The sequence below is a fragment of the Cavia porcellus genome, unplaced genomic scaffold (assembly GCF_034190915.1).
Source record: "Cavia porcellus strain 051 isolate PalLab524CR breed Dunkin Hartley unplaced genomic scaffold, mCavPor4.1 scaffold_1, whole genome shotgun sequence".
Taxonomy (NCBI): Eukaryota; Metazoa; Chordata; class Mammalia; order Rodentia; family Caviidae; genus Cavia; species Cavia porcellus.
This window is the reverse complement of record NW_026947484.1, coordinates 111739724-111764830: the sequence shown is the minus strand read 5'-3', so window position 1 is coordinate 111764830 and position 25107 is coordinate 111739724. Positions and strand designations below refer to the sequence as shown.

Genomic DNA, 25107 nt, shown 5'->3' with positions numbered 1-25107 from the left:
TTACATATGTGTGTGGTAAAGACACTTAAGATCTACTCTTAACAAATTTCATATACATAAATAATGTTATTAATTGTCATCTCCAATAGGTTCTCCAGAACTTATTCGTTCAAAAGTTTATAGCCTTTAGTTAACAACATTTCATCTCTCCTGTCCCAAGTATTTGACAGTTATCATTCTACTCTGTTTCTGAGTTCAATTTTTTTAGATTTCACAAATAAGTGAGATCATATAGTATTTGCCTTTCCGTGTCTGGTTTCACTTGGTACAATGTTCTCCAAGTTCATCCATATTATTGCAAAGGTCAAGATTTATTGAAAAAATGCATATAAACATTTTTTTTTACCCATTCTTTCACTGATAGACATTTAGGTTGTTTACATGTCCTTACCACTGTAAATAATGTGGCAGTGAATGTAAGCATGCAGATAACTCTCCAATACTGATTTCATTTCCTTTGGATGTATACTGACAAGTGGGTCTGTTGGATGGTCTGTTTTATTTCAATTTTTGAAGAACTATTTTCCATAGTGACAGTACATTCTCAAGGTGGTTGCATGAGTCTTACATGTATGTTCTGGGTCTGCAGTTGCTGAGGTTGGAAGATTTATCTTCATGCTTATCTCAGATGCTTGTTGACCAACTGGAGAGCTTGAGTTCCTGCCCAGATGGGCCTCTTTATATGGCTGCCTGAATGTCCACATGACATGGCATCTGCCTTCCCAGAAAGGATGTACCAAAAAGAGAGGAAGTCAGACTTTGAGAGTACTCCAACAGCCTATCCTCAGGAGTTAACACCACCAATTATGTCGTATTCTTTTGGTCACATAGACCAACCCTGATATGATATGGGAGAGCACTACACAGTGGTGTGTCCCAGAAGCCTAGCTCCCACAGTCAAGAACCAATTTCCTTCTGTGATCACTGAGGTCAGATGTAATGCAATTAGTCATAAACACAGATGAAATATATATCCATATCTATATTCATATCCTTCTCATTTTTTATTTTTTGGTTTTTGAGACAGGGCCTTGCTATGTAGTTCAGGCTGGCCTTGAACTCACTGCCATTTCCTCCAAACATAAGACCAAGTCTCATATTAACCTTTGTTTCAAAAGATGCAATAGAGCTTATTTTCAGGTCTTACTTTTTTTATGTACAAAACTCTACACTTATTCATGTACAAAAGTCTTAATTTATTCAGATATGCTCATTTCGTCTTCTTCTGGAACATAATTATAACTCTCCAGATGCGATCTCAAATCCCAGCCCAAATTTCTTGTGACTCCATTTCTTGTAGAGCCATTGGCCCCACTCTCTTGTATCCAGAAACAGAGCTTTCTTGTCCCTGTGGGCTGCTTGCAGCACTTTGGCAACTTGGCCATCAGTAATTTTATCCCATGAATACAATCTTACCCAAGTTACAATCTCTTGCAGGTTGGGCTTCACCAAGTTTCCATTAAATCAAGTGTTTGTTGAAGACTTAAGAGACAGGACTGGCGACAAAAATGATGAGTTAAGAGTGATGGTCCACAAAAAAGGGACAAAGAATTATAGGCGTTAAAATTCAGAAAATGTTTATTTCATACAAGTGCTTTAAGTACATCTGTTACAACACATGACATATTGAATTATAAAGCTTCATATTAGAGACAGCCATGTCTGTTCATTATGAAGTGCACCCAGGGCTGGGGATTTAGGTCAGCAGCATAGCGTCTGCCTTGCAAGCATGAAATTGTGAGTTCAGTCCCTGGACCAAAAAGAAAGAAAGAAACAAACAAACACCAAGCACACCCATTACTCATGCATTGTGTCTGTACTATAATGATTTCATTTGTTTACGTAGGTGTTTATTTCTCTTCCAAAGGCTCCTGCTTGGGTATTTATGAATACTAATTTATATTATTATTTATTTAAAATACTAATATCAGTGACATTTACTTATATTTAATTATATATTAATATTTTAGAATTTAAGACACCCCTTGTGTGTTGCAATAGACATATTAAATCCATGTGTCTGCCTGACAGTTTTATCTGGGGTTTATTTTTGGGATAGGGCTTGTATTATAAGCATCCTAAAAAAATATCATGCTAGGGCTTATTTTCTGGTTAGTGCTCATTTGTGGTGAAATACAGTATGTGACTTAGGCTGGCTTAGTATTGGGATTACAGCCATGTACCACAATGCCCAGCTGCTCATTTGCAAAAGGGTCGTTTGCCATTTCCCCACCCTCTTGCCATAGACATTTATGTGAGTTTTTCATATGATTTTTGTCAGGTTCAGATTGAACTTCTGCAACAAAGCACACCCAAAATAAAGTAACTAAGTCAAAATAGAAGTTTCTTCCTCTTTCACATTTTATCTACAAGAAAATGTGGAGGGTACAGAGTGGCTCTGCTCTTTGAGGGCAGCCAGGGACTAGCCTCCTTCTATTCACTGCATTTGCCTGGAGGGTTCTGCCTTAATCTGCATTATCAAAAAAAAGCGTGTGGTAGCAGCTTTCTTTACAGGATTTTGGCCTGGAAATTGCACGTCAATTCTGCTTATAATGGCCATAGTCACATGGTTAGGGCTAACTGCCGGAGAGGCTGGAGAATCTAGTCTCTACCTGGTTGCTTTAGTGCCCAGCTCAAATATGAAGGGCAGAAGAGAATGAATCACGGGAACAGTCAGAATTCCCTGCCACATAAAACCAAATAGGTGACTAAATAGGCACTGAGTGCAGAGCTGAGCTTCTAATGCTACCCCTACCCACTTCTGAGGTCAGATTAGACCCTAGTTTTCATCATCGTAAAACATAAGTTCAGTAAAATGAACTTACTGACCTAATCAGAGGTGTCCCGCTTTAGACACAGAGGAAAGTATGGTATATTTGCAAGGAATATTTGGAATGTTTGTGCTTCAAGCATTTTCTGACAATGGGATAAATAACATGTCTTCTTATTGGTCTTTATTATTAATCTTTGGTATACATGCTATTATAATGATCAAAGTATTTAAAGTTTTGTTAAATTTGTAGTTAATTTTACTTCACACATTTCTTTCTTAAAGTCTAGAAGTGTAGTTACTATCATTTAAGAAACTATGACCTTTTTAATACTAAAAAGGATTTTTGGTAGTTGAGCTCCCAGTACATAATAGATGTTCAGTAAATGTTTGTTGACTGGTTTAAATGATCATTATGTAAGATGGTTGGTCTTTGCCAACTTTAAAGTCTGATGAATTTATTTTAACTCTGAGGCAATTTTTCAGTTTGAGTTTACTGTAACAAATTATTTTTACATAATTAAAACCAGCTCTGGTCCACTGCTCTATTTCCCAAGTACTGGGAGACATTTCCATTTCACATGAATATAAAGCACTGCTCACTTAGCATTCACATCTTTAAAATCCCTTCCTGAAAATAATCTTTCCCTGTTGTAAAAATGAGGTCTGTGGAACTTACATGCCACCCTTTTAAGGTTTGCATTATAAATTCATTCAGAAGCATGGATTATATCTGCTCATAAGGAATATTAAGCGACAATGTGTGGAACATTTCAAAGTCTTTCCACAAAAATGTTGCCATTCATTATTTTATGCTATATAATGTCACTAAGTTCTGAAATATCGGCATCAAGAATATAAAATAAAATATGTTGGTTTGTGGACCAAGAGAAATCATGGTGCTCTGTTTACCCCCCTCCAAGATGTGTCCCCGGAGGACACATGCCAGCATGACATGTGGACAGATGGTGCCAGGATGTTCTTGGCCTTACGTTCTAAGGGGTGAGACAATGGAAGTGGAGTTTAAATGAGCTGGATTTGGGACAATACTCCTTCTGTCTTTTGGGGTATTATTCCTCTGGAGGGAGAAAGAGAGAGACCTAAGCTTATTTCATCATCTCTTGCTTGTTCACCTTCACTGTCCCCCATCTGCCTGGGTGACTCTAATGGTCTGTACTCGTTCACAGGTGGGCTGGTGCTAGCTGCCCAGAGAGGCTCTGTCCTGGACATTGGTGCACACACAAGGTCCTTCTCCTCTTCTTAGACTCTCATCCTTGATTTTTATTGGACTAATCTTGCCACTGAGTGCTGTAATTCAGGTGGTACTTAGGAAAGTTCACAGAGGCTGTGTGGCTTGTTTTATTTCTAGGTGGAAGGATTTTACCCGAGATAGGATACTACAGCAGTGGGAGGTGGAACCAAGGGGCTTTACCTTGAGGTCATCTTTCCCGCCCCTAGGCAATTTACCTGTCACCAAATTAATTCCAATGGGCTACTTGTGCATCAGTAATGTTCCTTAGGCTATATATATGCCCCCCCCCACATGTCTGACAGAGAAACCCAGACCCCAGCAGTCATGGAGTTTCTCTCTGCATCCTTAAAAATAAAAGCCACTTTTACTTTATATTTTTCTGTCTCCCTAGCCGCACCAAAAAACCTATCACTAGGCTCTGGGCTCCTTTATATGGCTTACTTTTGTTTGGAGTTTTGAAGCTAAAGCCAACTTTCTATCAAAATGTTCCTTGGTTCAACACCATCTACCACACATATGTGGAATCTGAATCTTCTCACAAGTTTAGGGACAAGTGAAGGATAGGACTTAAGGGGTCTCCTCTTCTGCCCAGGTCCTCTGTTTTTCTGTATGGAACGGTATTTCATAAGAAGGCATTACCACAAAGAATACAGGAAACTGACATAACTTAGACTACTATTCTAAATTTGGTTTTTAGAGAAAATTGTTTGAAATGTAACCAGTCAAAAAATTAAAGTTAAAAGAGTAGGATTCAAATTCCATTAATTATATGCTGTTGGCTAAGATATTTTATATCTCAGTTTCCTGGAAATGTGCATGTGTACATGCCTGTGTGTGTGTGTGTGTGCACATGTGTGTGTTCAATAATACGTATCTTTTTTTTTTTTTTTGTACCAGGGATCAGTCTGATGACCTTGCGCCTGCCAGGCAGGCACAATAATACATATCTTATGACTTAAGAGCTAATGAACTTCCAGAGATAACAAATGTCCACTGCATGCCACTTCTCAGAAATAATAAAGTAACTGTTTCCTAGGAGAGGTGCATTTGTTGCCTTTCTAAGGGGTCCACTGTTATAACTTCATATAGGGACTACTGGCTCCTTACTAGGTTCCCCAGCGCCTCAAGGAGCTACATGACTTTGTAGCTGGAATGCCTTTCACCTTGGTTCTAATTCCTAGCCTCAGCTTCAATCTGTCTAAAAATGAGTGGATTCCAAAGATAAGATCAATATTCATGGCAAAGCCTCATTCTGTACCCTTGCACCATCTTCTGCTAGGGTCCGGAAGTCTAACTGGCCTCTCCATCAGTGATCCGGATGTTTTGTCTTTGTTTGGTGGTGCTGGGATTGAACCCAGGGTCTGGCACATGCTAGGCAAGTGCCCTACCATTGAACTTTACCCAGTCCCTGTCCTGATTCTTTAATTCCAACTTTGCATATAAAAAACAGCCTTTGACAGATCTGGTGCTTTGCCCAGGGACACAAAGTGGACAAAGGGAGAGCCAGTAGCTACATCTGGGCAGCCTTAACTTAGGAATTCAGCTCTAATGCACATGACTCTGGGTCCTCCTGTGATCTCAACCACAGTGATCTCTAGCTTTCAGCCATTTTGACTTCAACTGTCCTGTCCTTTGAGTTCATGAATATGCTCCAGCTTGTCCAATTCTGTCACTGTTTTAACTGAAGATGAAAGCCATGTATTCATGGAGCAGTTACTTACATAGTGCTTATTATTCCAAATACTCTTATCAAATTGAGTTTTAAAATTAATTTTAGGATTAATCTAATTTAATCTTTTTAGCAACCATATAAAGTTTACATAATCTTCATTTTATAGAAGGGGAAATTGAAGAACAGAGCAGTTAAGCATTTTGACTTAAGTTTGCAGAACTAATACATGGTAAGTTGCAGAATTGGGATTTGAATCCAGGCTATCTTCATCCCAAAGCTTGCTAGTAACCATTATACCATATTGCAACTCTGTTTGTGGCATTGGTCAGTGGAGCATGTCAGACTAAAAGTTAGGAGCACCTGGTCCATGGGAATTTTTCTAAGTACCTGTAGGAGTCCTGGAATGCCATCCCGTGGACTTTTTGAGGTGTGAGAAAAATAATAGTCTTTTTGGGTAAGGGAATGTAGCTGAGTTTTCTGATACAAGCTAATGTGTGCAGAAGCCTTTAAGAAAGAGAGAGTTTTCACGTTAAGTTTGAAGGGGAGGAATATTCAACTGGGTTGAGGGGAAAGAGATACCATTCCATGGCAGAGAAGCAGAGCCAAGATGTGAGCGCTGAGGAAGGTGGGAAACCAGCCACCTCAGGCAGAGTATAGTTAATGCAACCTGCATGAAGGACATGCTTGTGGGCCTCCAACAGCCAGTATTCTCAGCAGATGGGTGGTGGTACATCAGCCCTCAAGAGGAGGTCAGGAACAAGTGCCACAGTAAGCCACACAGCACAAGCAATTGGATCCTGGACATATTTTGAAATTAGATCCAGCAGGGAGAGAAGAGGCACTAGTGATTGAGTTAATAATCAGTCCTGCCTATATGACGAAGCCTCCTCCAAAACACCAAAATGACAGAGTTCAGAGTATGTCAAACACATGCAGTTGGCAAACACATGCAGTTCCCACAGAAGACCTCCACGCCTGGCTCCTCCTCGATTTCTCGCTTTGTATCTCTTCCATTTGGCTGTTACTGAATTGTATGCTTCACAATAAAACAATAATTATAAGCAAAATGCCTTTCTAGGTTCTGCAAGATGTTCTAGCAAATTGTTGAATCTGAGCAGGAGGTCGTGGAAACTCCTAATTTATAGCTGTTTGGTCCGAAGTATGGGCATCCCAGAGCTTGTGATTGGTGTCTGAAATGGTGGTCGTGTGCGATGGAGCCCTTTAAGCTGTGGGATCAGATGCTATCTCTAAATAGTGTCAGAATTCTGTTGACTTGGAAGTTGTCCAATTGTTCAGAGAGTTGGAGAACTGGTTGGTGTGAAACAAACCTCTTCTTTGGTGTCAAATGTGTAGTGAGTTAACAACCTAACACACATGCCCTATCCTTTCTTGAACTGAGCCTGCAATCACCTTTCAATCCTGTCCAAAAGCGAGGACTCCTTTTCGGCAAAATTTGAGGAGTCTTAGAAATGTAATACATTGAAATAGAAAAGAACAAGAGAAATGCACACTCTGTGTTTAAGATATCCATATCCTTAGGGAAATACACATCGCTTTTTAAAAATATCATTTTGCTTGATATGGGTAGGGATTTGTATTTAATCATAGAATAACATAGCCAATTCTGCCATCTGTTGGTTGTGTGAGCATTTTGAAAAAATGACTCTCAAAAGGAAGGCTTGAAATGAGTCCTTAACACCAAAAAATATGTGCTGCCTAAGGTGTTATAGGCAATAAAGGGTTGATCCCGTTTTAAAAGATTTTCAAAGTAGACAGTCTATAACTTTTGTTGCTTGCTCAATCCAAAACTCAAAAGTATTTTGGAGTGACTTGGTGGAATTTAAAGTTGGCTCTGTTTTTGTGTTTTGGTACGGGACACTGGACCCAGGTCCCCACAGTAAGCAAACAGTTCTGTTTTACACTTATTGGTAAGGTTACCACAGCTCAGATATTCTTACAGTAGCTTTGAAAGTTACATATGTGAGGATGCTACCCCTGTGATTTTTTTTCTAAACCAAGATTAATTTCTAATTCTTTAAGAATTCCTTTTAAAGAGATGGATTAAGGGAGATTTCCAGAAATTTGCATGGCTTCCAAGTCACAGTGTAATGCCTCAGGATTTTCATACCTATTGGATAACATTAGCTTAGTAGAAGTTGATGTCTTTAATTTCTTCAAAAATTAATCCTTCTGAAAGAAAAAGTCCTTCTAAATACTCAAAGTGAAACATAATATAGACAGTAATATGCATTTCTTTTATCTCTTGAATAACATACTTTTAAAATGCTTTTTAATGCTGAAAGGTATCCTGAAAACCTTTGAAACAGTACATATGCTGAAGCATAGCTTTTAAGTTAGAAAGCGTTAGTTCTTTTTCTACTTCACTTTTATGTAGCATTTTATTTTACATCTTGTCTTAGGCCGCAATATGAACCAGATATACAACTTCATACCCCATCCTCACTATAATACACCCTGGCTTTGTCAGGCCACTTTATAAACCCAATTTTGAAGAATATCCTACTCTTCCAAGATGTGAAAACCAGGTCCAGTGTTATCTGTTCATTCCATCTGCTCTCCTAACATGATTATAGTCAAGAGCCAATCATGATATGCTTCATGATATGGGCTGATGATTGATATTTCTAGCCACCTAGGTCCCCAAGTGACTGAAAAGATTTTTTTTTTCAGATATTATATGCAACAGGGATCATTTCCTCCAGTTCTGATACTTTGCTGACATAACAGTTAGTGAATAATTTGAAGACAAGAGCTATCATTTTGTTCCTCCTCAATTTCACATCTAAATCTGTGTCAGCATGACAGCCACTCGAACATTATACTTTGTGTTTAAACACTCTGCTCTAATGAATAGGCATTTCTCAGATAAAGAAGTACAAACAACAAATAAATGTATCAAAAAATATTCAGCGTTACTGGTCACTTGAGAGATGCACATTAGAACAATGCTGAGATTTTTTTCACCCCAGAAAGAATGGCTAATATCAATAACAGATCCACTAACAAATGCTGTGGGGCTGTGGGGAAAAAAGAACTATGCTTTATTTTTGGTGGGAGTATACATTGGTGCAATCACTGTGGAAATTAGTGTGGAGATTCCTCAAAAAACTAGAACTAGAGGTTCCTTTCACTTACACATGTGCATACCCATGTTTATAATGGCACAGTTTGTAATAGCCAAATCTTGGAAACAGCTCAAATGATAATCAACTGGTGAATGGATAAAGAAAAATTTTTTTTTTAATACACCGAGTACTACTCAGCCACAAAAAGGATAAAATTGGAGACATTGCTAGGTAAACAGATGCACCTTGAGACCATACCTTTTTTTTTTTTGTACAAGAGATCAAACTCACATCTTGTGCTCGTTACGTAGGTGCTTATACCACTGAGCTAAATCCCCAGCCCCTGAGACCATACTCTTAAGTGAGATAAATTGGACACAAATGTGTAAATACATTATTTCTCTGATGTGAGAATCTAAAAGTGTAAATAAGAACCAAAATGTATAACAGGTATTGGGAAATGGGAAGAGAATGTTCAAATGGGGAGGGAAAAAAAGGAAGGAGAGGAGGAAGGAAAGTAAGGAAAAGTGAAAAAAAGGAGAAAAGAAGGAAAAAATAGAAACAAAGCCTCTGTAAATGCGGAGGAGAGGAGGGGTTAAGGGGAGGAGAGATAAATGGGGGAGAAAAGAAACAAGCTATATATATTATACAAGTACAAATTTTCTATGATGAATGTGATCCTTATGAATATATAAAATGTACCAATAAAATCTGATTAGGAAGAAAAAATAATTCTGCTCTGATGCTCATCATCTTTTAAATCGCTTTCCCTGGTATCTAAAATATCTTAGCAACAACTCACGTCTTTCTGTACCCATCAAGGGCAGCAGTAATCAAAGTATCTTATCTGGTTGCTCACTGACTTTTTTCTCCCCAAGCGATGTATTTTTACTTTAAGGGTACAATGAAACAGAAGCTAGTGATTGGCAACCCCCTGCCTGGTTCTCAAGGAAACTCTTCTTGCCACAAACATATTTCTCAGCTGTGACTTCCTTCAGGAACTGAGATTCCCTGCTGATTGATTATCTATAACTAGATATCATTTGCAAGCTTGCCAAAGAAGTCAGAGCATTATGAAGATAGTTCAGACCATCTTCTGATAGAAAAACCCACCAAAATCATATATTAACATGAATCTTATTAGTAGAGATTTAAACTTTAAAAACGAGATACAATACATAAATATTGAAGTATTCGGGTCATGTGTAAACTTGATGAATTTACACACATACCCACACAGCAACCGTCTAGATCAAGATGTAAATTACTTTCAATATTCTACAAAGGTTCCTTGCTTTTCTTATGTCTTTCCCAACTAATAATCTAACTTAAGTCATCACAAATCTGTCTTCTTTCACATTTTTTTTTCTTTTTGTTCTCTAACTTCACAAGAGTGGAACCACACAGTTGTGTACATTTTTGTGTCTGGCTTCCTCCCTTATCAGTGTGTCAGTGAGATTTGCCCCTGTTCAGACCTATGATAGGGCTGAATTCTTTTTGAAATTATTGTTTATTATTCCATTGTTTCAGTATTTTACAGTATATTTAGCCACTCAGCTACTGATGGACATTTGGATTGTTGTACAATTTTGGGTTTTGGAAACAAAACTGCTTAATTGGAAATTTTCATGTGCAAAAGAGTTCATAGCTATACACAAATTCTGCTACTTTAATGATGTAGATAGTAGAATACCGAATGAAGGAGTCTCTGATACTTTTTGTAAGGCATTCGGACAGAATCCACGTATCATCCAGGTTGAGATCATCTGTGGAACATAAGTAACAAAGGAATAGATAAATTGTACTTCATCAAAATTAAGAATTTTGTGTGTTAAATTATACTACCAAACAAAAAAATTACAACTAACTACAGGGAAATATTCTCAGATCACATATCTGATAAAGAATGAGTACCTGAAATATAAAAAGAATGTGTAAAATTCAAAAACAACAAGAAAAAAACCCAAATTAATCCAATTCAAAAGATAGGAAAAGACTCAAGTGGACATTTTTTCTAAGCAGGATGTACACCTCACCCATCAACCCATAAAAAGATGCTCAATATCATTAATCACTAGACATATGCAAATCAAATCCATAGGGCTTTCATATCTACTAGTTATATAATCATATAACTAAAACCAAAACAAAATTGAAAATAACAAGTGTTAATGAGGACATGGAGAAACTAGAAAACTCATGCATTCCAGGTACTAACAAAATGGTGAAGCCACTGTGAAAAATAATTTAGCAGTTTCTCAAAGAACTACTATGTAACTCGGCAATTTCATTTAGGTATATATTCAAAAGAATTTAAAGTAAGTATTTGAACACATTTGTACACCAAATTATGCAGCAGCGTTATTGACGATAACCAAAAGTGAAAACAATCCAAGTGTCCACCAACAGTTTATAAATAAAATGTGATCACATACACATAAAGGAATACTATTCAGCCATAAAAATGTAATTTTGATATATGCTACAAAATGGATGAGCTTTGAAAACATTTTTAGTGAAAAAAGTCAGACACGAGAACATGGCGGACAGATAACAGCAACTACCGGCAGCTCTCTGAAAGACTCGGCTCAGAAGCTAGGAATGGTGCGGACTAAGGAGACATAAGCAGGTGGAGATATGCTCTGCTGACTCAGGAACGAACTGGGCTGAGAGAAACCAACTTGGAATGCAGTCCTGGTGCTAAAACAGGAACAGAAAAGCCTCGGTGTGGAGGCTGGAACCGCGCCATTGTAAGCCGCGATTTGGGTTTCCCGCCGCGCAGCGGCTGGCTGCCTCTACAGTGGCTCTGCAAGGAGAGAGACGCGCAGAAGCTCTGAGAACGGCAATCTGCGAACGGCAGGGAGGCGTGCACTGACTTGTGGTGAGGTGAGTGAGAGAAACTGACACTCTACCACAGTTTGACTCCAGCAGAGGACTTTCTGGGCCCGAGCAGTCCTGCGGGAGCAGGGCGCGGTGGCGACTCCAGCCACACATCCCCCTTTCGGGCGGGATTGGTGAAAAGTGCCTGGCCTGCGTGACGCTGCCGGCAGACCTGGTAGACTGTTCCAACCCAGATCCCACAGCCTGACGGTGGCCGGGAGGGGAGACGTGTAGGCTGCCTGGTCCGTAACTCCCTGGTGCGCAGCGGTGAGCGGGAACACCTAACTGGCGCAATTCGATCAGGCTGTGGCTGACTGGGAGAGAAGCTGGGCCTCTTATATAAGCTTGCATATATAAGGAACAGAGAAGAAGAGGCAGCATGGGAAGAGGCAGCAACAAGAAAGGCTCCTCGGCCCCCAATGCTGAGAAACAGGCAATAGCAGACACCGCACCAATACACATAAGGCGCCATATAGAGAGCCTCATAGACCAATTCAGGAATGAAGTTATCAACGACCTGAAGCTAGAAGTATGCAGAATAGTTAGAGAAATGCTAAGTACCACCCAAGAAAAAACAGGTGGTGGAATGGAAGAACAGAAAAAAAGGGGAGAATTGTTTGATGGAGAAAACAGAGAAAGCATAGAATACGTGAAGCAGGTTCAAAGGGACTACCAAGATACTAAGAAGTCTATCGAAGACTGGCATAACAGCTTGAAAGAAACTAAGGACAGACTATCTGAACTGGAGGGCAGACTTGTAATATGGGAGAATGAAATGAAAAACTTCTTAAAAATAACAAAGAAACAAACAGCAATAATACAAAGACAAGAAGATGATAAGAGGATCCATAACTTAAGGATTAAGAACATAAAAGAAGAAGTAGGGACACAAACAAGTGAACTACAAAAGCTACTCACAGAAATAATCCAGGAGAATTTTCCTAATTTAGCAAAAGGTAAAGATACTCAGATGTATGAGGCATACAGGACCCCAGCTACCTACAACCCAAACAGAGCAACACCCAGGCATATAATAATAAAAATTCCAGAAATTCAATACAAGAACAGAATATTAAAAGCTGTCAGAGACAAGAAACAGACCACTTACAAGGGAACACCCATCAGAATTACAGCAGATTTCTCTGCACAAACCATCAAATCACAAAGAGCGTGGGGGGAAATAATTCAAGCTTTGAAAGATAATAATCTCCAGCCAAGATTGAGATATCCTGCACAACTGTCCCTGGAAATTGATGGAAAAACAAGGTGCTTCCAGGATAAAGAGGAACTGGGGGAATTTGCAACCACCAATTCAACTCTACAGAGAGTATTGCAGGATATTCTAAAAAAAGAAAAATACAAGGAATCCAGAAATAATGGCAGAGAGGCCACAACGAATGGAGCAGAGAACAAAATGAAGAAGACAAACTGACAGCTACTGACAGAAAAAGAGCTCAACAGAAATGAGGCAGAGAAGATTGGATGATAGGAACAGCTATTTTGGAGAAAATGACATCTTAATAGGTAATACTGATTTAGTATCATCTTGTTTTGAAGTCTCATCTAGCTTTTGTCCTTCTGTCTCCAATGGTCTAAATAGGCTGTATCTTATTGGATTTTATTATGTACGATAGTATAAGCAAAAACCTTTTAAAGACAAGGAGATTATACAGAGACCATTGTTCATTTTCTGTTAGTCGATTCTAAATACTCTGTAATGCTGTCATTCTCTTGAATGGTTTTACATTGTTTTGATATACTTAATGCTACAGTATACGAAGTTGTACTCAAGGATTTCATAGAAAGAGACAATATGGTAACTACTTTTAGGTTAGGATTATCTGGTGGTGAAACACTATTCTGCTTAAATAGTTATGTTTTGATCTGCGCTGTTTCGTTGTTATGCCCTCTTTTATCTCAATCTCCACTCCATTATTTACTTTTTTATCTTTATCCTTTTAATTAAAGGAAAAAAAATAGCAGGATATATTATAGTAACCCACTTTGACTTTTCATTACCTTGATTTAAAGCCCTGTATTACTCTCACCTTCTGGTTTTTAACTGATGTTCCCCTATTCTGTTTTGCTGGATAGTATCAGGTTCGAAAGTTTAGGCATCAGCTGTGAAGATAATGAGATTCATTATGACGCCCATTCTTGTTGACTTTTATCTACTTTTGAAGACCTACAATGTCTCCAATGTTTTGGTTTTGTCAGTTTTATTCTTCACTGTTTTGTTCAATTGTATTATAACTAACGATATAGGCAATTCTATTAGAGATAGCGGGAGGCATTATGGTAACCATTGTTGATCACCTTGTATTATGTTTTTACATTATCTATTATGTCCACCCTTTTGACTTGACCGATTCTGTTCTGTTATGTCACATTTGGTTTTACTCTCTTCCAAAAAAGTAATAAGAACCGTGGGAGCAATGAAACCCAAAATGTGTAATAGTCATGGTACAAAAGAGAGGAAAAGAAAGTGCTCCAAACTATATAACTGCATGTATATTTAAGTGTATAAGATAGAAAATGATATCACAGAGTTTTATTGGATCAATGAACAGAACTGTTTGCAGTATCATTGATGGAATGTCCACTTTACAAGCTTTAATTTTGTGACTTGAACAATTATTTCTAAGATGACAATATGTAATCCATTAACTAGTGATTTCCTACTGTTCATTTTTTTTCTGTAAATCTGTATAACTTGTACCCTTTCCCTGCTTTTTTTTCTTTTCTCCTTAAATAAAATTTAAAAAAAAAAAAGTCAGACACAGAAAGGAATATATTTATTATGATTTCAGTTATTTGAAGTGTCTAGATTGAGGAAATCCACTGAGATAGGAAAGGGTTAGGGATGGGAAGTAAAGGGTAGGGGAATTATTTAATGGGTAGAGACAGCCATTGGGGATATGAATAGTGGTGACGTTTTACAACATTGTGAATGTATTCAATATCTAAGCTGAATACTTATTGATAATTAAGATGATAAATACTACACATATTTTATCTTAACTATAGGTATAAAAGAGTAGTTTTTTTCTGTTCCTTCATTTAGCCCATACTCAATGAACACCAGCTGAAAGCAAGTGTGTGTGTTAAGCTGTCATGGAAAGAAAGATGAAGCAGACATATTGTATTAGTTTTTTATTGTTCTTTTTTCACTTTCTTTTTTCCTTCCTTTCACATATTTATTAGTTCATCAACTATTGCTGAGCACCTGTGACACATAAGGGGCTTATAGAAAGTGAGGATTCAGCCTGGACTGAGACTAAGAAGGTTTTTGTCACACTAGATTTTACATTCCAGTGTGGGAATGAAATAATGAAAACAGAAATACATTAGTTAATTAGATAGCCTCAGCCTACATCCAGTAGGTAGCCAACAGGATACTGTGATAGAAAAGGATGTGGGGAAAGCATGTTAGTTTTTCTGCACTGAAACTAGCTAGGCAATGGCCTGAAGGTGTGTGAATGACACTGTGCTAGTCTTTTAGGGGAAACTCTCAAAGGAGAGAACTTGGGACAGTTTGATGAAGGAGAGGAAAGAAAACTTAAAACTCCATGGCAGTTTGTACCGTGGGGAACTCAGAAGGAAATAAGATACTTCTGGGCTTTCTGTGGTCTGCAGGAGCAGCCAACAGCTGTCTTGTGCATCACGGTATATCCAGTGTATAGCACCAAGGGGACAGACAGAAAAATACTCCAGCAGCAGGAAGTTGCGGGAAAACCCATTGACCCTGAGAAGCATACTTTTTTTTTTTTGTCTTTTTCCTTTTTATTGGTGCCAGGGATCGAACTCACGACTGCCTGCTTGCAAGGCAGGTGCTTATGTCACTGAGCTAAATGCCCAGCCCCCTGAGAAGCATACTTTTATGGGACCAGTTCTTTTGTTGTAGATAGAAGAAAATCCAGTGGTGCTTTGAGTGCTAGGTCATGATGCCCAGACACCTCAATCATGATGGACTTCTTGGCTTTTGGCAGGGCCTCCTGGAAAGTCAGTGAGAAAGGAATAGTAACATGTTCAGGGGAGTCTTCTTCCTGCCCCTTCTTGGCCACACCGTGGGAGAATGCCCCTTGGAAGAAAGAAGACTTGATACTGGCTACGGGAAAGGATTGTCTCTTGTACCCAGGTTGCGACTTACCACAGGGTCACTCATACTGAAGCCCACCTTGGACTCAGTGGACAAACACAGGTCATTATCAAGAACCTTACCCTTATGATTTATTTCTGACACATTCACTTCTTATGCCAAAGACCACAATCTTCTCTTGTGGTAGCTTTAAAACTCTGATGGGCAGAAGATGTTAACTATTGTCCTGTGGTTGCTTTTATTTTTCTGTATTTTTTTCAGTATGAGGGATTGAACTGAGCTACAGCCCCAACCTTTTTTTGTGAGATAAGATATTACTGAGATACTAAATTTCCCAGGCTGGGTTCAAACATGGGATCCTCCTGCCTTGGGTATTAGACCCATAAGGATGATGTTTTCATTCTTTTCTTGAGCTTTCTTTTCTTTTCTTTTCTTTTTTTTTTTTTTTTTTTTTTTTTTTTTTTTGTCTTCTTTGAGACGGGGTCTCGCTATGCAGTTCAGGCTGGCCTTGAGCTCACCTTGTAGCCCATACTGTCTCGAACTCGCAACGACCCTCCCACCTCAGTCTCCTGAGTGCTGGGATAACTCGCAACGATCCTCCCACCTCAGTCTCCTGAGTGCTGGGATTACAGACATGAGCCACCACGCCCAGCTCTTTTCTTGAGTTTTCTCACTTTAATTTATTATTATCATCTTCATGTTATCTGGGTGGCTTTGAGGTAGCAGCTGTTGAAGGCTGTGGCCAGGCTAACTCCCTATACTCAACCCCATTGTCATAGTTACTTTTTTCATATTGCCAAGGCTAAATACCTGGCACTCAAGGGCAAAGGAAGAAAGATTTGTTTTGCCTCATTGTTTGTAGAGGCTTTAGTTCATAGTTGGCAGTATCTCAGAGGAGAAACAGTTCATGGCAGGCAGAAGGCAGCAAGCAACAAGTGACAAGTAACAATACTAGCATTCTATCCCTTATATTTTATCCAGGCTACCCACACTTAGGGCAGGTAGAACTCACTCCCATATTGGGACATTGTAATCCTACCAGAAGTGTGCCAAACCAATCAGTGGACTAATTTAGTAATCACATACGTTTGAGTCTAGCATCACTCTAGATTCAGCCACCTCTGAAAAGCCCCACCTATGATCTCATGAGGCTGGGGGGGGGCATTTAAGCACAAATCGTAATACCCATTCTCCTACCTGATCTTTGTAGTTCTCAATGTTTAAAACAGTGGCTTAGTGATTATTATACTGAATATGAAGAATAAAGAATAAAAAACATAGAATGTATTTTTATTGTCCATGCTATATTTCTCATAAGTAGTAATGTTTAGTGTTTCCAAAATGATATATAGTAAGCTGTGACAGGATCGTCATACTTAATTCTGAACTCACTCTGATGCCATCCTAAACAGGGAGACCACAGGGAAGAGAATAGAGAGGCAGAGTGTCTTAGCACAGCTCATTTAAACGTGAACTACAAAGACCTCTGCAAGTACGGGGCAGTTCAACCTCTGTCCTTTTCTCCCAACCAAGCCACTTCCACCCATAAAACCTTCAAGCTCTGTCAGACCACAGCCAAAAGGCAGGGACTAAAGAACCCTGGGAGATAAACGGGCCTGCATCCCCAGGCCCATTTAAGAAAGCTCTCTAAGCTTTTCTTCCCCAGAATGTGGCATTAGGGAGGAGATCTGGGCTAAAACGATTATCCCTGGGCTGCTGCCAACAGAGAACATCACACTCCTAGCTTAATAATAAAAGATAAAGAATAATGTAAGCGGAATCCAAAAGAAATGTAATTCCATTTCCTTCTTATCTGAGTGATCTGGGTGGACAAAGACAGGGGCTCTACTGAGAGCAAATTAAGCCCTCTGATACACAGCGCAGCTTGTAGGGCAGCGCAGGGAGTGGGGGAGTTGAAAGGAGAGGTAAGGGCCCTGCCCCACCGCAAAGACACAGATCAGAAAGCAGAGAAGAAGGAGGTGAGGTGATGAGCAGCCGGCCACACTGCAATGCCTCTCTGCCTTAAACCGCGGGGAGTCAGAAACTTCTTGAGCACATGCCCAGAGGAGTGTTTCAGAAGCATCTAGTTCCCTAAACCAAAGAGAAGAGCTGAAACTGTAGAACCTTAATAAATAGTTGCTGGTTGAATTAATGGTTCAGATTATGATGAAAAAAGGGGAAAGAATTTAGAAACAGATTTCACTAAACTTCTATTAAAAACAAGATCAAAAATGTTATCAGACTGATATCATAATTAGAACTTTAGGTTATGTGTAGCTTTATATTTGCATATTGTTTTAAATTTAAGGATAGTAAAATCCAACAAAACAAGACAGAACAAAGCTAATCAGAAAAATGCAGCAAAATTGGTACAGAACCAAAGCAGGATACTGGGAAAACAATAATAGCTACCATAGTATATCTTGTTATCTTCACAATAGTTGTCTATTCAATCAGGGATGGCAAAATCAAACCAAAAGTAAAACACTATTAAACTAATCAAAGCACAATATTGAATAAAGCAAAACAATTAATCAGAATAAAATGAAACAGTGAAAACAATATTGGCCTTCAATACTGCATACTGTCATCTTCCCTATAGATGCTCAGACCTCTGGCCCCAGGCCTGCATTATCATCTTCCTTATAGATGCTCAGACCTCTGGCCCCAGGCCTGCATTATCATCTTCCTTATAGATGCTCAGACCTCTGGCCCCAGGCCTGCATAATCAACCAAATAATACAAGCATTTAGTTGCTTTACGTACCTTAGTTGCTGTCAACTCAGACTGTCCTTGGTTATCCAGTTGCTAAGAGGAATTGGGGATATGGATGGTGTTTGATTCTCAGCCCACTCTGGTAGGTTCATGGGAGTTGCTGTCTTTTCTCTCCCTGGAACGCATGCGTGGCTTGCACAGCTTACCAGGAAGGTTGGTAGTTGATTTCTTGATTGGTCCCCCAAGTCCCAGCATGGCTGATTCTCTTCTATTTGCATATTAAGTGAGGTAACAGAAATAGTGAATGAATGTGACTTATAGAATGTGATAAAAGCACAAGCCAACTCTTGTTCCTGCTAATTCTACATGGTCTAATTTGTGTGGTAATGGTGGACTGAAAACTGTTGTTCAACTTCAACACCAGCTGAACTGAATCATGTAGTGCTGAGTGTAGATGGATCACCAGAGGATTTTTGCAGCATGAGAAGGAGACCTGGAGAGGAAGAGTAGTGTTATTATTGTTAGGAGCTGTTGGGTTTTTTGGGACTGCTGGGTTCTCATGGAGGAGTCTGTCATGCTCACTTTCCTAATACAAACTTGGCTGTTATCATCTGAAGAGTTTGGGATCTTGTCACTGAGGATGGATGTGGTTCACTTTGGGGGAGCTCTGGTCCTAACTTTCTGGCTGCAAAGGGGACAGTGGTGTGCTGTTCAATCCCCAGGAAAAGCTTGTCACAGTGGTTTCCTGATAAGAACTCAGCTGTTCTCATCACCACAGCAGCTCAAGACCTAGTCACTGAGGATGTCTATCGTACTTTTAAGGAGAGCCTGGGTTCTTATTTTGAGCATCACTTCTTGGCTCCAGTGCAGAGACCTCAACCTACTGGCACAGATTCTTTATCCCACTGGCACAGACTTCCTAGTTTCACCTCTGAGCTTGGGGCCGTCCCAGGGCAGATCCATAAAACAGACTTGCATGAGTCATTGTCATGGGTTCCAGTTGGATTCATGGGAGGCATTGTCATGGGCTCTAGATCTTCCGCTGAACTCACGCAAGATATTGCTGTGGGATACAGGCCCTCAGTGGATTCTGTAGGTCTTTAGTGTGCAGATAAATTTCCTACACTTCTTTTACCTAACTCTGTGGGTGACTATTTCAAAATAGTACTATAAATTATGTGTACTGTATATAACTGCTTTCCTTGCAACCCCTGACCACAATGGACACTCAGTCCACTATGCATCAGAATACCAAGACCTGGTAAGAATAAAATGAAAGCCCTGAGCTTCCTTTACTGTCAAATTTCCTTGCTGCAGCCTTGCCAGTGTGGACTGGCTGCCTGTGGGAGAGGGAAGTTGGTCCTTTGTGTCACCTTTCCTGCTCCCCTTCTCTTTAGTCTACCCCTGGGCTTAGAACAGAGGCAAGAAGGGAAAATGCAAGCAGGGACTGTCTTACTTCTGCTTCTCTGCCATAGTTTGGCTTTGCACAGAATGAGGCTGATACTTAAAGCTGACACTTTCTTGAAGGCACTTTTTGTGGTCCCTTGGCTAGTGTTCTCAGAGGGCAATGAGACCCGTTTCCTTTGGCAGCTCCTTCGGTCTCACACTCTACGAGGTCTGTTATCTCCACTAGGAGATCCTGAGGTAAAACCTAAAAAAGCCACAGAATGGCCAGCCTTGATCCTGAGTGAAAACAGAGCTTACACTTTGACTGGGCATCTAGAAGAGTGAAATTTTCTGCTTACAGTTTTACATGTGTTAAGATTGGCAGAATCTTAAGCCCTAACTTCTTGCTTCACTTTTTTTTTGTTTTTGTTTGAGATAGAGTCTTGCTATGTAGTTCAGGCTGGCCTTGAATTCACACTACATAGGCAAGGCTGGCCTCGAACTCATGGTGGACCTCTAGTCTCAGCCTTCCAGCAGGAGGCTACAAAAAAAAGGTACTGGGAATGTTGGAATCCATTCCTGCAGCACAATAGCTAGCAATAATGCAGAAATGCAGAAATGAGCCACATAAATGGAACCCACTTACCCCAAACTCTATCTCTACTCGTCCTTGGCCTCTTTAATACACTATACAGAAGAGCAAGTATGACAGAAATGCTGCTGGAAAGGGAGGAGACAGAGGCTGTGAATGACTGTGGCTAACATCTTAACAATTTTACAAAAACATTTGATTATATAAACATGCTTTTGCCTGGGCCCCAAACAAGACCTTGACAGTGGTTTGAGCAAACAGAAGGCGTGTGACTTATTAACTTTGTGGCAAATTTGTCAGCCAGAAATGAGCCATGTTTGAATGAGTGACCTATTTACAGTAGATTTATGTTTTGGGAGTTGATGCACTGCTACGCTTGTGGGTATATTTAGGTTAATATATCCACTGCCAGAGTTTAGGAGTTGGCTAACATCCAACAAGACTCAGCAACTCAGTAGAATTTTCCTAAGCTTTATTTCCTAACTTTTATTTCTTAGCCTCAAAGAGTAAGGAAAATTACTGACCTCACTAGTGTATTCCTGTATCACTGAAAGGTGTTTAACCTAGCAAATGAAGACATTTCAGTAAATTGGCAAGGAGGAGACTCATGGAAAGACCATGAAGAGGATGGCTTATGCTCAGACATTGGGAAAAGGAAAGAGAAAATAATAAGATGCGATAATTATCAATTTACAAATCTCTCCATATGCTTTTTTGTTTTTTGTTTTTTTTGTTTTTTTGTATTTTCCAAGGGAGCAACCACAGTTGGGAATGATTTAGCTGCAAGTAACAGAATACTTATCTAACAAAAGGCTCAACCAATAAGGCTAACTAACTTTTAAAACAATAGTTTCAAAGGTAGACGATTTGATAATTTTTCTATTTTAGGACTCTGGGTATATCAAATCAGAGTAGTTTACAGTTCTATCTCAATATTGAAACATTATTAAAAATTAATAATTGTATGTAATTATGGAGTTTAGAGTGTTTTTCTGTTTTGTGTTATTTGTTTATTTATGTCTTGAGATAGGGTTCTGCTATGTAATTCAAGATGGACTTGAACTCACTAGTTAGCCCAGGTTGGCCTCAAAACTTGCCGTGATTCTCCTGCCTCAGTCTCCTGAATGCTAGGATTACAAGCATGTACCACCACACCCACCATTAGTGTGCTCTTTCAACACATATATACAATATGTACCAATCAAGTAAGAGTAATTAATATTTCCATCTTTTTTCATTACTTTGTGTGTTTAGAAACTTCGAGCTCCTCATTTCTGATTATTCAAAAAATACATTACAGGTTGTTGTGAAGCCACTCCCACCACCATTCTGTAGAACAACAGAATTTACTCCTGTGTTTTGGTAAGTTTTTTTTGGTGGTACTGGGACTTGAACACAGAATCTTTGCTTTGAGCTATATCCCCATTCTTATTTAACTTTTTATTGTGAGATAGACTCTCTCTGAGTTGCTCAATTGCTCAACTGCCCAGGCTGCGCTTGAGCTGTGGCTCCTTCTGCCTCAGCTTCCCAGGGAAGAGTGCTAGGACCAGAAGAGTATGCCACCATGCCTGGCTTTTGGGTGCACTTTGTCCACCATTCTTCCACAACCCTTATCCTCTGGGCCCTTATCTCGTTGGTTCTTATGATTAAAGCATGGTTGTCATAGCTCCAGATATCATCTGTACAAAAGATGAAAACAGGAGGCAGCTGGAGACTATGTCTTTGTTCCTCTCCCCCAACTCCTCTCTTTCTTTTCTTTCCTCCCTCCCTTCGTCCCTTTCTCTCTCCCTTGCTCTATCTCCCCCCTCCCTCCCTTCCTTGAACATAAACACCAAACATCTACTTCTTGCAGCTGTGGAGGCTGAGGAGTCCAAGACTAAGTGCTAACAGGATCATTTTCTTCCACCATTTTATTTTTTATTCTTTCCACTCTCAAGATGGGTCATCAGTATTTCTTCATTTAATGGTTATTATGAAGAGGTAAAGAGGTGTAGGGTAAGGGCTGTGAGAAGGCACAAGAGGCTTCCGTGCCTTCTCAGTTAAGCCAGCACCCAGGAATCTCTCTGTGTTCAGCTATCTGGAAGCTCAAGATATCCTTTCTATAGAGAAGAAAATGGGATGAAAAGAGAATTAAGGTGTGTTAGGTATATGTTATGGTTGATGCATTGTGTCAACTTGAGTAGTTTAGTTTAACTAAGAGACTCAGCAGGAAGCCAGGGTTCCTAGTTTGTAAATATGGTAGTTCTGTGCAAGAGGAGAGCAAGGAGATTTTGTGAGCACTACACCTTCCATGGGGGTGGTGATGGCCTGTGTATAGTTTGAAGGAGGAAAAGAGGTTTGCTCTTCCTTCCTTTTGTTCTAGCTGTTTTCACTGGCTGCTCCCTTGAAGGGTTACCCTGGTACCATGCCCCCTGCCTTGGAATCAGCTGATTATGGACTAAAACCTCCATAAACTGTAAGCCAAATAAACTTTCCTTCATTTTGGGTGTTGGGTATTTTGTCCCAGAAATGAGAGAAAACTAACCAAGACAGCATAGGTATGAACTCCACATGACGAATATAGTCATTACTACTAGAAACGTTACTAATAAAAATTAAAAATAAATTTAAAAAATAACTTCTTTTGAAGTCTCACTGGCCAAATTGGGGAACACGAGCACTCCCAGCTGCAAGAGGGAATTGGGAAGGTAGATGTCTGTAATGGGGCTCGGGAGCCCCATGATTATCTTAGATTAACCAGGGATGCCCTGAACAAAAATATGGATTGTATTGACAAGAAAGAAAGGGAACAGGCACATGTGTATAATCCCAGCACTCCAGAGCCTGAGGCAGGAGGATCACTGTGAGTTTGAGGCCTATGCTACATAGGCAAGTTGAAGGCTGGCTTGAACTACACACTGAGACTCTGTCTCAACAACAAGAAGAAAGAAAAAGACAGAAAGAAGGAAGGAAAGAAAGAAAGAAAGAAAGAAAGAAAGAAAGAAAGAAAGAAAGAAAGAAAGAAAGAAAGGGACTGGTTGTTGGAAAACAACTAACAGTACATGCAACTAGACTTGTTAGGTTCAATGTCTATAAAATTACTGAACATCAATAGGTTGAGTATAATTTCTTTTACTTAGCAATTACTAAACTAACATGCATGGAAGACATACACAAATACAAACTATTGTTATTTCTAAGCAAATGTTCAATGCCAGGAACTGGTACTACATGTTACATATACTTTATTTGCAATTCTTTCACCACCCTTGCAAGGTGAATATTATTATCACTGTTTTCAAGAGGTTATGTTCTCAAAAGGGAAATCAGTGCCTTTATTCAGATTTCTATCATTAAAGTTTTACTCTTGAACTTTCAATAAGTCATGCAGATAGTTTCTGACTTCCTTACGATTAGATCTGTGAGCCATTCATACTGATAAGGAGTACCATGGGTTTATTGCTGTGTCTTATTCTATTGTTTGAAAATGTCATATTTTATTTATTTGTTTCATTGTAGATTGATATTTGGGGTTTTTCCAGGTTGGGAATATTATGAATAAAGCCATTTTAAACATTCTGTACTATATCTGCTGGTAGAGAGAATCACTCCTTTCTCCTGGGCTTATGCACAGTAAAAGGGTATTAATAGTGTTGTGGATTCTCTAGAAAAGATTTCCAAAGTAGTTGTACCAAGCGTCACTCTTTCCAGCAATTTACACTTGATCCATCTGTCAGTGCATGGTTTTGTTTATGTGTGTGTGCGCACGTGTATGTGTGTGTGTGTGTGTGTGTAATTTTAGAAGGTAGTAAGTATGATGGAAAAGTTGGACAAAATTCAGAGGACTTGAAGTGTCGGGGAAAATAGAATGGTTCGAAAATTTAAATATAGTGGTCAGTGTGAGTATCTTGTTTGCTTTTTGAAAAGATGCCAATCAAGTAAAGCCACGAACAAGAGAAATAACAATGTAGGCATATGAAGAAAGTATTTTAGAGAAGGAAGAGCTAGTGCAAAGGCTTTAAGTGCCTGATATGTTCAAGGAAAAGGCCTTTGTGGAAGAAATAGAGCAAGAGGAAAGCAGCAGGAGATAAAAGAGAAGGAAAAGGAACCAGAGAATGTAGGATCTTCTGGGAAATAATGAGGGCTTTCTCTGAGTGAAGACAGAGCTACAGCAAAAGTTTGAGGAACTGAATGACATAATAATACTTGCAATTTCAAAGATCATTTTGGCCTCTGGATTGAGAATTGACCATGGGGGCAGGGAGCAGTTAGCAGTCTGTTGGCAAGTGGTGACCATGGCTTGAGCCAAGGTAGTGGCAGTGGACATGCTGAGAAAACCCAGGTCCCGAATGTACTTTAAAGGTGAGTCGACATCACCAGCTTTATTAGCAGGCTATGAGAATAACAATATTAGCACATCTGGACCTTTACAATGTACATATGCTGGTTTATTAACCTCATTGACTAAAGTTCAAAGAGGTTAACCAATTCATTATGAAAGATACACATTTCATATGCGATAGACCATGGATTAAGCTTTAGCAGGTTTGTATAACATTGGGGTTCAAATTCAGGGCATTGTGCATGTTAGGCAAGCAGTGTGCCATGAGCTATTTGCCTGGCCCAAAACAAGTGCTTTAAACTTCTTGGTCACTAGGTCTGTTTTGCTTTCTGCC

General features: G+C 39.4%; 1 long non-coding RNA gene across 1 annotated transcript; it reads right to left on the bottom strand.

Annotated features, from left to right (window-relative positions):
- Positions 1-521: 521 nt before the first annotated feature.
- On the bottom strand, positions 522-22232 carry LOC134477051 (uncharacterized). Its single transcript, XR_010048954.1, has 3 exons — positions 20507-22232; positions 18526-18967; positions 522-10546 (listed from the first exon to the last, which is right to left on the bottom strand). It is a non-coding gene; the product is annotated as an uncharacterized LOC134477051 (long non-coding RNA).
- Between the last annotated feature and the right edge of the window lie 2875 nt (positions 22233-25107).